Raw genomic sequence first — 13,886 nt, forward strand, 5'->3', positions numbered from 1 at the left:
TTTATACATATTGCGTCCTTGCTATTATTGCTTCCAAGGCTTTCGTATACATTGGGCATTTCGCGTTGGAAGCTGCGTGGTCTCCCTTCCTCCCTGCTCTCTTGCAGTTTACGCAGGTGGCGTGCCCATCCTTATCTTTGCACTCTTTAGTGCTGTGCCCACTTTCTGCACAGTGCGCGCAGATTTCGTAGTTAACGCGGCAATATTTTGCCACGTGTCCGTATCCTTGACACTTGTAGCAGCGACTAATTGCTATGTAATCTTTAACTTTGCAGGCATTCCATGAGAGGAAGATCTTACCTTTCAATAGTTTCTCCCTTACCTGGGGGGGCACTTCGATGACCCAGTTCGTCTCCTCTTGATCCTTTCTGCCGGTCCTGAAGCAGAACTTGATGGCTGCAACGTCGTCCTCATTTAGTCTTTCTTGGTTCTGCTTCCTCATGCAGGCCAGGATCTCCTTCTCTGGAATGTCCCTCGGGACGTCGTAGATGATCATCCTGGGGGGTCTCCGCTGCGGCGTGCTAGCTTTTAGTCCAGCCTCCTTTAGTTTCGAGTTCTCGGTGAACTCTTTTAGGCTCTCCGGCTTCGTCGTCTCAACGGCTAGGCCGTTTCCCTTTATTTTCCGGACGGCCGTAACTTGGATTCCTCTCTTGCGGGGATTCACTAGGGTGAACACCGCGTCAAGTGCTTCTTCGCTCGTTTGAATCTCGCCACCTTCTCTTTCCGGTCGAATTATGACCACATTTTTGGGCGGCTTGACCGCCGTCTGCTCGACCTTGTTGCTCGTTATCTTTACTTTTTCGGCGTATGTCGGCTCCCTCTGTTCCTGCTGCGTCGTTCTCAAGACGGCTGTTTCTAGCCGCCTGGTTGCTTTGTTGACGGCGTTCATTATCGCCGTTTCCTTGTTCTTCTCATCTCCGGCACTCTGCTCTAGCCTGCCTGTCAGGTAGCTATTATGGAGCAGTAGCTCGTCAACAATGCCCCTCATTTCTTTGAAGTGCCGTAGGATTACTGCGGCGTGTTCCTTGTTTATTTTCCTGGCCGAGTCTAAGCAGAACGCCGTGACCTTCCTCTCTATGTCACTGGCCTGTGCCTTTATATCGGGCACTTGCCGCTTATCCTCCCCGGCCAATCTCTCCTCATCTCTGGGGGGGTTGTTTCTCCCCAGGCCTGCTCTCATCGTCTTCTCTGGTATCCTCGGGCTTGGAGTGGCCTCGTTCTTTTCCATCTGTTTCCTCAGGGGTTGGAGGACCACTCTGGCCTCTGCGCCTGGCGACGAGTGCCCTAGCGTCGGCATCACCGGCTCCTTGCCGCTTCTTGCGGCTGCCGCTGCGGCTGTTCGCTTCCCGGTGGCTATGTCCAGCGGCGTATTGAATCCCCCTCGCGGACTTTCAGTTGGCGCTTTGTTCCCGCGAGCACTCCCGCGCTGAGTCCGGGCGGCGTGCTCTTCACAGTTCAAAACCCCTGGGTTTGAATTTGAATTTGAATTTGCCGCCTAGCAGCGTGCTCTTGGTTCCCAAGATGCCCGGGCGGCGGCGCTTCGGTCGCTCGACCCAAGATGGCTGCCGCGCGTCCGCTAACCTATCCTCCCGCACGTGGCACTTTGTTTTGCTTTTCTCGCGCTTATTGCGGCAATTTCCACTAAACTTTCGGTGTGCACTATGTTTTTAGCACTCGCACTATCTATTATTTTAGTTTTCGTGCCCGAGATCTTCGATTTTCGCGTTTTTGTCCGCCACGTGGCCTAACCTCACTTCGCGCACGCGGCACTTTCTTTTGTTTTTCCGCGCTTATTGCGGCAATTTTCACTAAACTTTCGGTGTGCACTATGTTTTTTAGCACTCGCACTACCTATTATTTTAGTTTCGTGCCCGAGATCTTCGATTTACGCGTTTTTGTCCGCCACGTGGCCTAACCTCGCTTCGCACACGCGGCACTTTCTTTGCTTTTTCCGCGCTTATTGCGGAAATCTCCACTAATATTTTTGCATGCACTTTATTTTAAGCACTAACTCTGCCTATTAAATTATTTTTCGCTCCCGAGATCTTTGATTTTTCGGTTTTTCCTATCCGTCGCGTCAGCTAACCTCACTTTTCGCACGTGGCGATTTACATTAGCTTTTTTCGCTCTGAATTCGGCGATCTCCACGATTCTTTTTAACTACACGTTTTCCTCGGCACTCCCACTTTGCTTTAAATTAATTTTTACGCCCGAACTTTTTAATTTGCCCGGTTTTTTCGTTTATAGACTGCGGAGCGACGTGCACGCGTCCGTCCCACTTGCCGCCATCTTGGAAACTATCTAGTAGATAGGGACAAGTAGTATTGAGCGATTAGGGGCTCGACCGTTGGGCCGGCCACGCCATTCCCGGAGTATAGCACTCATACTGGCTTCGCTAGATGTTATTTATATCCTACTTCCTGACGTCCAATACCCGGGGAACGGCGCGCATAGGTGGTCGGCGCGCGACTTGGAAAAACCCTGCCCTCTCCTTTCGGGTCAGTGGGCAAGTTGAACCTACCCTTTCGGGCGGCAGCTCGCTTAGCCGGCGCCGCGCGATGCGCGCATCGCGCAGCACCGTTACCAGCGGGGGCCACGGGGAGGCGGAGCTGCCAGCATATAGCTCGGTCCCAGCAGGTTGGCTTTGCAGCCGATTGTCCCTGCACCGTCACGGCACTCATTTGCATGAGCGTCGCCTGCGCTGACGGTCGCAGGTCTTATCTCCGGCTCGTGTTGGTTTTCTTGTCCTCTTATCCTTAGTTCTCTTCCTGTTCCCAGTGTTTTGTGTATTGTCCTGTCATGGGTCCTGTGTTTTCGTGCGTGTATCCCTTCTTCGCTGTTTTATCTTCTTCTTCTTCGTCTCCTTCCTGCTCCTCTACTATTGGGTGTCGCCGTCTTCTTCTTCGGAGAGTCCCTCTTCGTTGGTTTCTTCCTCTTGTTCCCGTCGTTGTACGGGCACGCACCGGGCCAGTCTTGGACTATGCCTTAGAGGCCGGCCTGCCTGCCCCTCCAGTTGCGTCGATCCTCTTCCTGGCAGTCGCCCTGGCTGCGTTGCGCCTCCCATTTCTCGTAGGGCGTTCCTTCTCTTCTCCTCCTTCGCTTGGAGTACTTTCCTTGCAAACTGACAGAAGTGGGGGTATACGTCTTTTGTTACGTACTCCCGCTTTTCTACCGGCCAGCGCAGATCGAGTTCTCCCAGTGCATTTCGGAATTCCTGCCTTTCTTCATCGAAGATTGGACAGTCTTCTAAGATGTGATGGGCGGTTTCTATTTCGCCGCATTCACATGTGTCCAATTCGCTGAGGTTGAATGACTTGAGCTTACCGTTGAAATCCCCGTGGCCGCTAATGAACTGTGTCGTGTAGTGGTCGGGTCTCACCCAGCGGTTCTCCAGTCTGTCCTTGATGCTAGCAAAGTAGTCGAAGGTCGTCCTGCCCTTTGGCGTTGTTTGCCAGCGCTCTTGCCACTTATCTAACGCCTCGCCGACAATGGATTTCTCGTCGGGCGCTTCGTCGCGCCTCCTCTTCTTATTGTGGAGTCTTGCCCTGATTTCGACTAGGAGGTCAATAGGAATGACTCCGGCGATAACCTGCAGTGCCTCGGTTGACGTGGTTCTATAGGCCTTGGTCACTCGGAGGAGTGCCATCCTCTGTGACCTTATCAGCTTGCTCCTCGCTTTCCCTTTCAGTAGGTCGCTCCAGCCGGCTGCGGCGTATGTGGTTATCGGCTCGTACAGCCCTCTGTACAGAGTACGCATGGCCGCGTGTCCGAGTCCCCATTTCGCCTTGGCCACCCTCGCGAGGCTGTTGAAGAGTTTTTGACACTTACCTGTTATTGCCTCCACGTGCTTGTTGACTTTTAGCCCTCCTTCGAGGTGCACTCCAAGGTATTTGATTGCCTGCTCCATCCTTATATTCCTGCCGCTAATCTTAATAATCGGTGGCCTCTCCGCGTCCAGCTTGCCTTTGACGAGCAGCATCTCCGTTTTCTGTGCCGATAACGTTAGCTTCTTCCTGGTGCACCAGGTAGAGACTCGGGTAACTACCTCCTGTCCTTTTTCCTGGAGCTCGTTCCTCGTGTTACCGGCAATTAGAATCACGATGTCGTCCGCGTACGCAATGGGTTCGCACTCAGTCGCGTTTTCCGCTAGCTCAGCTAGCAGGTCATCAAATACGAGATTCCAGAAACTTGGTCCCAGTACCGATCCCTGCGGGCATCCTTTCGTGACGGGCTTGCTCACTGCTTCGTTTTTCCCAGCAATCTGTACGGTTCTTTCGGAGAAGTAGCTCCTTGTCAACCGGTACAGGTTGTCGGGGCATTCTCTTCTTTTGAGCTCGTGCAGCACGTTCGGCCACCAGACGTTGTCGAAGGCTCCTGATATATCGAGTGCTATTGCGAGGACATACCTCTTCTCGCTCATTTGCTCGATTTTCTCGCGGAGCTTGATGATCGCGTCCACCGTCGATCTTCCGGGGCGAAAGCCATATTGTCTGTCGGAGGAGAGCGCGTGGTCGTGGAAGATAGGTGCCATCCTGGTGGCCATTAGCCTTTCTAGCAGCTTGCCTATCATGGAGAGCAGACAGATTGGCCTGTAGGATTTCGGATTGCTTCTGTCCCGATCCGGTCCCTTGGGGATGGTGATAACATTTGCGACCTTCCACCGTTTGGGGAATATTCCCCAGGCGAGGCAGCCGTTCATGAGCCTTAGGAGCTCCTGGTGTATTCTTCCCCAGGCCCGTTGGATTATTTCGACCTCAATCAGGTCGGGGCCTGGGCACTTCCCCTTCCTCAGCCGTTTCACGGCGTCACTGAGTTCCTCGAAGCTGAATTCAGGGGTGTCTTCTACGTTGGGGGGGTTTGTCGAGTTCCGCCTTATTTCCTTCTGCTCCTCCGTTTCGGTGTCTTCCTCGTCGTCGGGTAGAAGTGCGGACAACATCGCTGCCGCGGTCGTTCGCCAGTTGGAGGTATATCCGAGCGGCGTCTTCAGCGTCGATGTTGTTTCCTCTCCTCTGAGTTTCCTTGCGACTGTTTTGTAAGCGATGCCCCAAGGTTCCCTGTTACCCTCTTTGGTGACGAAGTCCTGCCAGCTCTGGATTTTTGCTCTTGCCAGCATCCTCTTATACTCCTTTCGTGTTGACCTGTACCGCAGCTTCTCCTGCTCCCTCGTAGCGGGGTCCCTGGCCCCCTGATACCTTCTTCTCGCCTGGTAGGTGTTTCTCTTTGCTCTGGTGAGCTCGGGCGTCCACCAGGGTACTGACCTGTAGTACCATTTCTTCTTTGGGATGGCGGTGTCGCAGGCACCTATCAGGGTTGCCTGGAGTTGCCCGGCCATTCTTTCGACGTCCTCTGCCTGCTGGAGGGTTGTTTCTTTGAGTGCCTCCATTTTCTCTGTGAGGGCACTCTGAAATACCTCCCAGTTGGCTTTTCGCGTGTTATAGCGTCTTTCCTGAAGCTGCGGTGTGGTGCTTCTCGTCCCGAAGTCGAGGAGCGTCTCCAGTATCCGGTGGTCACTGGAGGTACCATCTTCGCGTATCCTCCAGCCCTTTACAAGGAGTATTGCCTCTGGGCTCGCCATCGTCACGTCTATGTTTGATCGCCCTCGAGTTGTTTCAAACGTGTGGGGTTGTCCTGGTTGATTCAGGACATGGAGACCGTACTGCGCTATGACTGCCTCTAGGGCCTCGCCTCTGTCGTCGGTGCTCCTGCTGCACCACAGCGGTGATTTTGCGTTCGCATCCAGGCCGATGATGATCCTCTTGCCTCTGAGACACCGTAGTACCTTCTCCAACTGTTGCACGCCGACCTCGATGTTTCCTGTCGGCGGAAAGTACAGGCTTGCCGCGTACACCTCTGTTTCCCCGTCGCTTATCTGCACGCAGGAACAGTGTGTTGTGCAGAGTTCGGCGACCTCGAGGGGCGTTAGGGTCTCTGATTTTATCCCTACGGCCGCCATTGGCGGGTTGTGCTTCGACCCTCTGCAGGCGATCGCGACTCCTGTGCCGAATCCGGGTATTTTCCCATCGACGCTGTATGGTTCTTGCATTAATATTATGTCATCCCCATCGGCGTCCATTTGCGTCCGGATCTCATAAGGAGTTGTTTTGGATCGCTGCATGTTGTGCTGCAGGATCCTTATTTCCCTTTTCCTCCCAAGTCCTCTTCTGTCCCTGCGTTGCTCTTTATACATATTGCGTCCTTGCTATTATTGCTTCCAAGGCTTTCGTATACATTGGGCATTTCGCGTTGGAAGCTGCGTGGTCGCCCTTCCTCCCTGCTCTCTTGCAGTTTACGCAGGTGGCGTGCCCATCCTTATCTTTGCACTCTTTAGTGTTGTGCCCACTTTCTGCACAGTGCGCGCAGATTTCGTAGTTAACGCGGCAATATTTTGCCACGTGTCCGTATCCTTGACACTTGTAGCAGCGACTAATTGCTATGTAATCTTTAACTTTGCAGGCATTCCATGAGAGGAAGATCTTACCTTTCAATAGTTTCTCCCTTACCTGGGGGGGCACTTCGATGACCCAGTTCGTCTCCTCTTGATCCTTTCTGCCGGTCCTGAAGCAGAACTTGATGGCTGCAACGTCGTCCTCATTTAGTCTTTCTTGGTTCTGCTTCCTCATGCAGGCCAGGATCTCCTTCTCTGGAATGTCCCTCGGGACGTCGTAGATGATCATCCTGGGGGGTCTCCGCTGCGGCGTGCTAGCTTTTAGTCCAGCCTCCTTTAGTTTCGAGTTCTCGGTGAACTCTTTTAGGCTCTCCGGCTTCGTCGTCTCAACGGCTAGGCCGTTTCCCTTTATTTTCCGGACGGCCGTAACTTGGATTCCTCTCTTGCGGGGATTCACTAGGGTGAACACCGCGTCAAGTGCTTCTTCGCTCGTTTGAATCTCGCCGCCTTCTCTTTCCGGTCGAATTATGACCACATTTTTGGGCGGCTTGACCGCCGTCTGCTCGACCTTGTTGCTCGTTATCTTTACTTTTTCGGCATATGTCGGCTCCCTCTGTTCCTGCTGCGTCGTTCTCAAGACGGCTGTTTCTAGCAGCCTGGTTACTTTGTTGACGGCGTTCATTATCGCCGTTTCCTTATTCTCCTCATCTCCGGCACTCTGCTCTAGCCTGCCTGTCAGGTAGCTATTATGGAGCAGTAGCTCGTCAACAATGCCCCTCATTTCTTTGAAGTGCCGTAGGATTACTGCGGCGTGTTCCTTGTTTATTTTCCTGGCCGAGTCTAAGCAGAACGCCGTGACCTTCCTCTCTATGTCACTGGCCTGTGCCTTTATATCGGGCACTTGCCGCTTATCCTCCCCGGCCAATCTCTCCTCATCTCTGGGGGGGTTGTTTCTCCCCAGGCTTGCTCTCATCGTCTTCTCTGGTATCCTCGGGCTTGGAGTGGCCTCGTTCTTTTCCATCTGTTTCCTCAGGGGTTGGAGGACCACTCTGGCCTCTGCGCCTGGCGACGAGTGCCCTAGCGTCGGCATCACCGGCTCCTTGCCGCTTCTTGCGGCTGCCGCTGCGGCTGTTCGCTTCCCGGTGGCTATGTCCAGCGGCGTATTGAATCCCCCTCGCGGACTTTCAGTTGGCGCTTTGTTCCCGCGAGCACTCCCGCGCTGAGTCCGGCGGCGTGCTCTTCACAGTTCAAAACCCCTGGGTTTGAATTTGAATTTGAATTTGCCGCCTAGCAGCGTGCTCTTGGTTCCCAAGATGCCCGGGCGGCGGCGCTTCGGTCGCTCGACCCAAGATGGCTGCCGCGCGTCCGCTAACCTATCCTCCCGCACGTGGCACTTTGTTTTGCTTTTCTCGCGCTTATTGCGGCAATTTCCACTAAACTTTCGGTGTGCACTATGTTTTTAGCACTCGCACTATCTATTATTTTGGTTTTCGTGCCCGAGATCTTCGATTTTCGCGTTTTTGTCCGCCACGTGGCCTAACCTCACTTCGCGCACGCGGCACTTTCTTTTGTTTTTCCGCGCTTATTGCGGCAATTTTCACTAAACTTTCGGTGTGCACTATGTTTTTTAGCACTCGCACTACCTATTATTTTAGTTTCGTGCCCGAGATCTTCGATTTACGCGTTTTTGTCCGCCACGTGGCCTAACCTCGCTTCGCACACGCGGCACTTTCTTTGCTTTTTCCGCGCTTATTGCGGAAATCTCCACTAATATTTTTGCATGCACTTTATTTTAAGCACTAACTCTGCCTATTGAATTATTTTTCGCTCCCGAGATCTTTGATTTTTCGGTTTTTCCTATCCGTCGCGTCAGCTAACCTCACTTTTCGCACGTGGCGATTTACATTAGCTTTTTTCGCTCTGAATTCGGCGATCTCCACGATTCTTTTTAACTACACGTTTTCCTCGGCACTCCCACTTTGCTTTAAATTAATTTTTACGCCCGAACTTTTTAATTTGCCCGGTTTTTTCGTTTATAGACTGCGGAGCGACGTGCACGCGTCCGTCCCACTTGCCGCCATCTTGGAAAACTAGTAGATAGGGACAAGTAGTATTGAGCGATTAGGGGCTCGACCGTTGGGCCGGCCACGCCATTCCCGGAGTATAGCACTCATACTGGCTTCGCTAGATGTTATTTATATCCTACTTTCTGACGTCCAATGCCCGGGGAACGGCGCGCATAGGTGGTCGGCGCGCGACTTGGAAAAACCCTGCCCTCTCCTTTCGGGTCAGTGGGCAAGTTGAACCTACCCTTTCGGGCGGCAGCTCGCTTAGCCGGCGCCGCGCGATGCGCGCATCGCGCAGCACCGTTACCAGCGGGGGCCACGGGGAGGCGGAGCTGCCAGCATATAGCTCGGTCCCAGCAGGTTGGCTTTGCAGCCGATTGTCCCTGCACCGTCACGGCACTCATTTGCGTGAGCGTCGCCTGCACTGACGGTCGCAGGTCTTATCTCCGGCTCGTGTTGGTTTTCTTGTCCTCTTATCCTTAGTTCTCTTCCTGTTCCCAGTGTTTTGTGTATTGTCCTGTCATGGGTCCTGTGTTTTCGTGCGTGTATCCCTTCTTCGCTGTTTTATCTTCTTCTTCTTCGTCTCCTTCCTGCTCCTCTACTATTGGGTGTCGCCGTCTTCTTCTTCGGAGAGTCCCTCTTCGTTGGTTTCTTCCTCTTGTTCCCGTCGTTGTACGGGCACGCACTGGGCCAGTCTTGGACTATGCCTTAGAGGCCGGCCTGCCTGCCCCTCCAGTTGCGTCGATCCTCTTCCTGGCAGTCGCCCTGGCTGCGTTGCGCCTCCCATTTCTCGTAGGGCGTTCCTTCTCTTCTCCTCCTTCGCTTGGAGTACTTTCCTTGCAAACTGACAGAAGTGGGGGTATACGTCTTTTGTTACGTACTCCCGCTTTTCTTCCGGCCAGCGCAGATCGAGTTCTCCCAGTGCATTTCGGAATTCCTGCCTTTCTTCATCGAAGATTGGACAGTCTTCTAAGATGTGATGGGCGGTTTCTATTTCGCCGCATTCACATGTGTCCAATTCGCTGAGGTTGAATGACTTGAGCTTACCGTTGAAATCCCCGTGGCCGCTAATGAACTGTGTCGTGTAGTGGTCGGGTCTCACCCAGCGGTTCTCCAGTCTGTCCTTGATGCTAGCAAAGTAGTCGAAGGTCGTCCTGCCCTTTGGCGTTGTTTGCCAGCGCTCTTGCCACTTATCTAACGCCTCGCCGACAATGGATTTCTCGTCGGGCGCTTCGTCGCGCCTCCTCTTCTTATTGTGGAGTCTTGCCCTGATTTCGACTAGGAGGTCAATAGGAATGACTCCTGCGATAACCTGCAGTGCCTCGGTTGACGTGGTTCTATAGGCCTTGGTCACTCGGAGGAGTGCCATCCTCTGTGACCTTATCAGCTTGCTCCTCGCTTTCCCTTTCAATAGGTCGCTCCAGCCGGCTGCGGCGTATGTGGTTATCGGCTCGTACAGCCCTCTGTACAGAGTACGCATGGCCGCGTGTCCGAGTCCCCATTTCGCCTTGGCCACCCTCGCGAGGCTGTTGAAGAGTTTTTGACACTTACCTGTTATTGCCTCCACGTGCTTGTTGACTTTTAGCCCTCCTTCGAGGTGCACTCCGAGGTATTTGATTGCCTGCTCCATCCTTATATTCCTGCCGCTAATCTTAATAATCGGTGGCCTCTCCGCGTCCAGCTTACCTTTGACGAGCAGCATCTCCGTTTTCTGTGCCGATAACGTTAGCTTCTTCCTGGTGCACCAGGTAGAGACTCGGGTAACTACCTCCTGTCCCTTTTCCTGGAGCTCGTTCCTCGTGTTGCCGGCAATTAGAATCACGATGTCGTCCGCGTACGCGATGGGTTCGCACCCTGTCGCGTTTCCCGCTAGCTCAGCCAGCAGGTCATCAAATACGAGATTCCAGAAACTTGGTCCCAGTACCGATCCCTGCGGGCATCCTTTCGTGACGGGCTTGCTCACTGCTTCGTTTTTCCCAGCAATCTGTACGGTTCTTTCGGAGAAGTAGCTCCTTGTTAACCGGTACAGGTTGTCGGGGCATTCTCTTCTTTTGAGCTCGTGCAGCACGTTCGGCCACCAGACGTTGTCGAAGGCTCCTGATATATCGAGTGCTATTGCGAGGACGTACCTCTTCTCGCTCATTTGCTCGATTTTCTCGCGGAGCTTGATGATCGCGTCCACCGTCGATCTTCCGGGGCGAAAGCCATATTGTCTGTCGGAGGAGAGCGCGTGGTCGTGGAAGATAGGTGCCATCCTGGTGGCCATTAGCCTTTCTAGCAGCTTGCCTATCATGGAGAGCAGACAGATTGGCCTGTAGGATTTCGGATTGCTTCTGTCCCGATCCGGTCCCTTGGGGATGGTGATAACATTTGCGACCTTCCACCGTTTGGGGAATATTCCCCAGGCGAGGCAGCCGTTCATGAGCCTTAGGAGCTCCTGGTGTATTCTTCCCCAGGCCCGTTGGATTATTTCGACCTCAATCAGGTCGGGGCCTGGGCACTTCCCCTTCCTCAGCCGTTTCACGGCGTCACTGAGTTCCTCGAAGCTGAATTCAGGGGTGTCTTCTACGTTGGGGGGGTTTGTCGAGTTCCGCCTTATTTCCTTCTGCTCCTCCGTTTCGGTGTCTTCCTCGTCGTCGGGTAGAAGTGCGGACAACATCGCTGCCGCGGTCGTTCGCCAGTTGGAGGTATATCCGAGCGGCGTCTTCAGCGTCGATGTTGTTTCCTCTCCTCTGAGTTTCCTTGCGACTGTTTTGTAAGCGATGCCCCAAGGTTCCCTGTTACCCTCTTTGGTGACGAAGTCCTGCCAGCTCTGGATTTTTGCTCTTGCCAGCATCCTCTTATACTCCTTTCGTGTTGACCTGTACCGCAGCTTCTCCTGCTCCCTCGTAGCGGGGTCCCTGGCCCCCTGATACCTTCTTCTCGCCTGGTAGGTGTTTCTCTTTGCTCTGGTGAGTTCGGGCGTCCACCAGGGTACTGACCTGTAGTACCATTTCTTCTTTGGGATGGCGGTGTCGCAGGCACCTATCAGGGTTGCCTGGAGTTGCCCGGCCATTCTTTCGACGTCCTCTGCCTGCTGGAGGGTTGTTTCTTTGAGTGCCTCCATTTTCTCTGTGAGGGCACTCTGAAATACCTCCCAGTTGGCTTTTCGCGTGTTATAGCGTCTTTCCTGAAGCTGCGGTGTGGTGCTTCTCGTCCCGAAGTCGAGGAGCGTCTCCAGTATCCGGTGGTCACTGGAGGTACCATCTTCGCGTATCCTCCAGCCCTTTACAAGGAGTATTGCCTCTGGGCTCGCCATCGTCACGTCTATGTTTGATCGCCCTCGAGTTGTTTCAAACGTGTGGGGTTGTCCTGGTTGATTCAGGACATGGAGACCGTACTGCGCTATGACTGCCTCTAGGGCCTCGCCTCTGTCGTCGGTGCTCCTGCTGCACCACAGCGGTGATTTTGCGTTCGCATCCAGGCCGATGATGATCCTCTTGCCTCTGAGACACCGTAGTACCTTCTCCAACTGTTGCACGCCGACCTCGATGTTTCCTGTCGGCGGAAAGTACAGGCTTGCCGCGTACACCTCTGTTTCCCCGTCGCTTATCTGCACGCAGGAACAGTGTGTTGTGCAGAGTTCGGCGACCTCGAGGGGCGTTAGGGTCTCTGATTTTATCCCTACGGCCGCCATTGGCGGGTTGTGCTTCGACCCTCTGCAGGCGATCGCGACTCCTGTGCCGAATCCGGGTATTTTCCCATCGACGCTGTATGGTTCTTGCATTAATATTATGTCATCCCCATCGGCGTCCATTTGCGTCCGGATCTCATAAGGAGTTGTTTTGGATCGCTGCATGTTGTGCTGCAGGATCCTTATTTCCCTTTTCCTCCCAAGTCCTCTTCTGTCCCTGCGTTGCTCTTTATACATATTGCGTCCTTGCTATTATTGCTTCCAAGGCTTTCGTATACATTGGGCATTTCGCGTTGGAAGCTGCGTGGTCGCCCTTCCTCCCTGCTCTCTTGCAGTTTACGCAGGTGGCGTGCCCATCCTTATCTTTGCACTCTTTAGTGCTGTGCCCACTTTCTGCACAGTGCGCGCAGATTTCGTAGTTAACGCGGCAATATTTTGCCACGTGTCCGTATCCTTGACACTTGTAGCAGCGACTAATTGCTATGTAATCTTTAACTTTGCAGGCATTCCATGAGAGGAAGATCTTACCTTTCAATAGTTTCTCCCTTACCTGGGGGGGCACTTCGATGACCCAGTTCGTCTCCTCTTGATCCTTTCTGCCGGTCCTGAAGCAGAACTTGATGGCTGCAACGTCGTCCTCATTTAGTCTTTCTTGGTTCTGCTTCCTCATGCAGGCCAGGATCTCCTTCTCTGGAATGTCCCTCGGGACGTCGTAGATGATCATCCTGGGGGGTCTCCGCTGCGGCGTGCTAGCTTTTAGTCCAGCCTCCTTTAGTTTCGAGTTCTCGGTGAACTCTTTTAGGCTCTCCGGCTTCGTCGTCTCAACGGCTAGGCCGTTTCCCTTTATTTTCCGGACGGCCGTAACTTGGATTCCTCTCTTGCGGGGATTCACTAGGGTGAACACCGCGTCAAGTGCTTCTTCGCTCGTTTGAATCTCGCCACCTTCTCTTTCCGGTCGAATTATGACCACATTTTTGGGCGGCTTGACCGCCGTCTGCTCGACCTTGTTGCTCGTTATCTTTACTTTTTCGGCATATGTCGGCTCCCTCTGTTCCTGCTGCGTCGTTCTCAAGACGGCTGTTTCTAGCCGCCTGGTTGCTTTGTTGACGGCGTCCATTATCGCCGTTTCCTTATTCTTCTCATCTCCGGCACTCTGCTCTAGCCTGCCTGTCAGGTAGCTATTATGGAGCAGTAGCTCGTCAACAATGCCCCTCATTTCTTTGAAGTGCCGTAGGATTACTGCGGCGTGTTCCTTGTTTATTTTCCTGGCCGAGTCTAAGCAGAACGCCGTGACCTTCCTCTCTATGTCACTGGCCTGTGCCTTTATATCGGGCACTTGCCGCTTATCCTCCCCGGCCGATCTCTCCTCATCTCTGGGGGGGTTGTTTCTCCCCAGGCTTGCTCTCATCGTCTTCTCTGGTATCCTCGGGCTTGGAGTGGCCTCGTTCTTTTCCATCTGTTTCCTCAGGGGTTGGAGGACCACTCTGGCCTCTGCGCCTGGCGACGAGTGCCCTAGCGTCGGCATCACCGGCTCCTTGCCGCTTCTTGCGGCTGCCGCTGCGGCTGTTCGCTTCCCGGTGGCTATGTCCAGCGGCGTATTGAATCCCCCTCGCGGACTTTCAGTTGGCGCTTTGTTCCCGCGAGCACTCCCGCGCTGAGTCCGGCGGCGTGCTCTTCACAGTTCAAAACCCCTGGGTTTGAATTTGAATTTGAATTTGCCGCCTAGCAGCGTGCTCTTGGTTCCCAAGATGCCCGGGCGGCG

The sequence above is a fragment of the Bombus affinis genome, unplaced genomic scaffold (assembly GCF_024516045.1).
Source record: "Bombus affinis isolate iyBomAffi1 unplaced genomic scaffold, iyBomAffi1.2 ctg00000082.1, whole genome shotgun sequence".
In the NCBI taxonomy this organism is placed as follows: Eukaryota; Metazoa; Arthropoda; class Insecta; order Hymenoptera; family Apidae; genus Bombus; species Bombus affinis.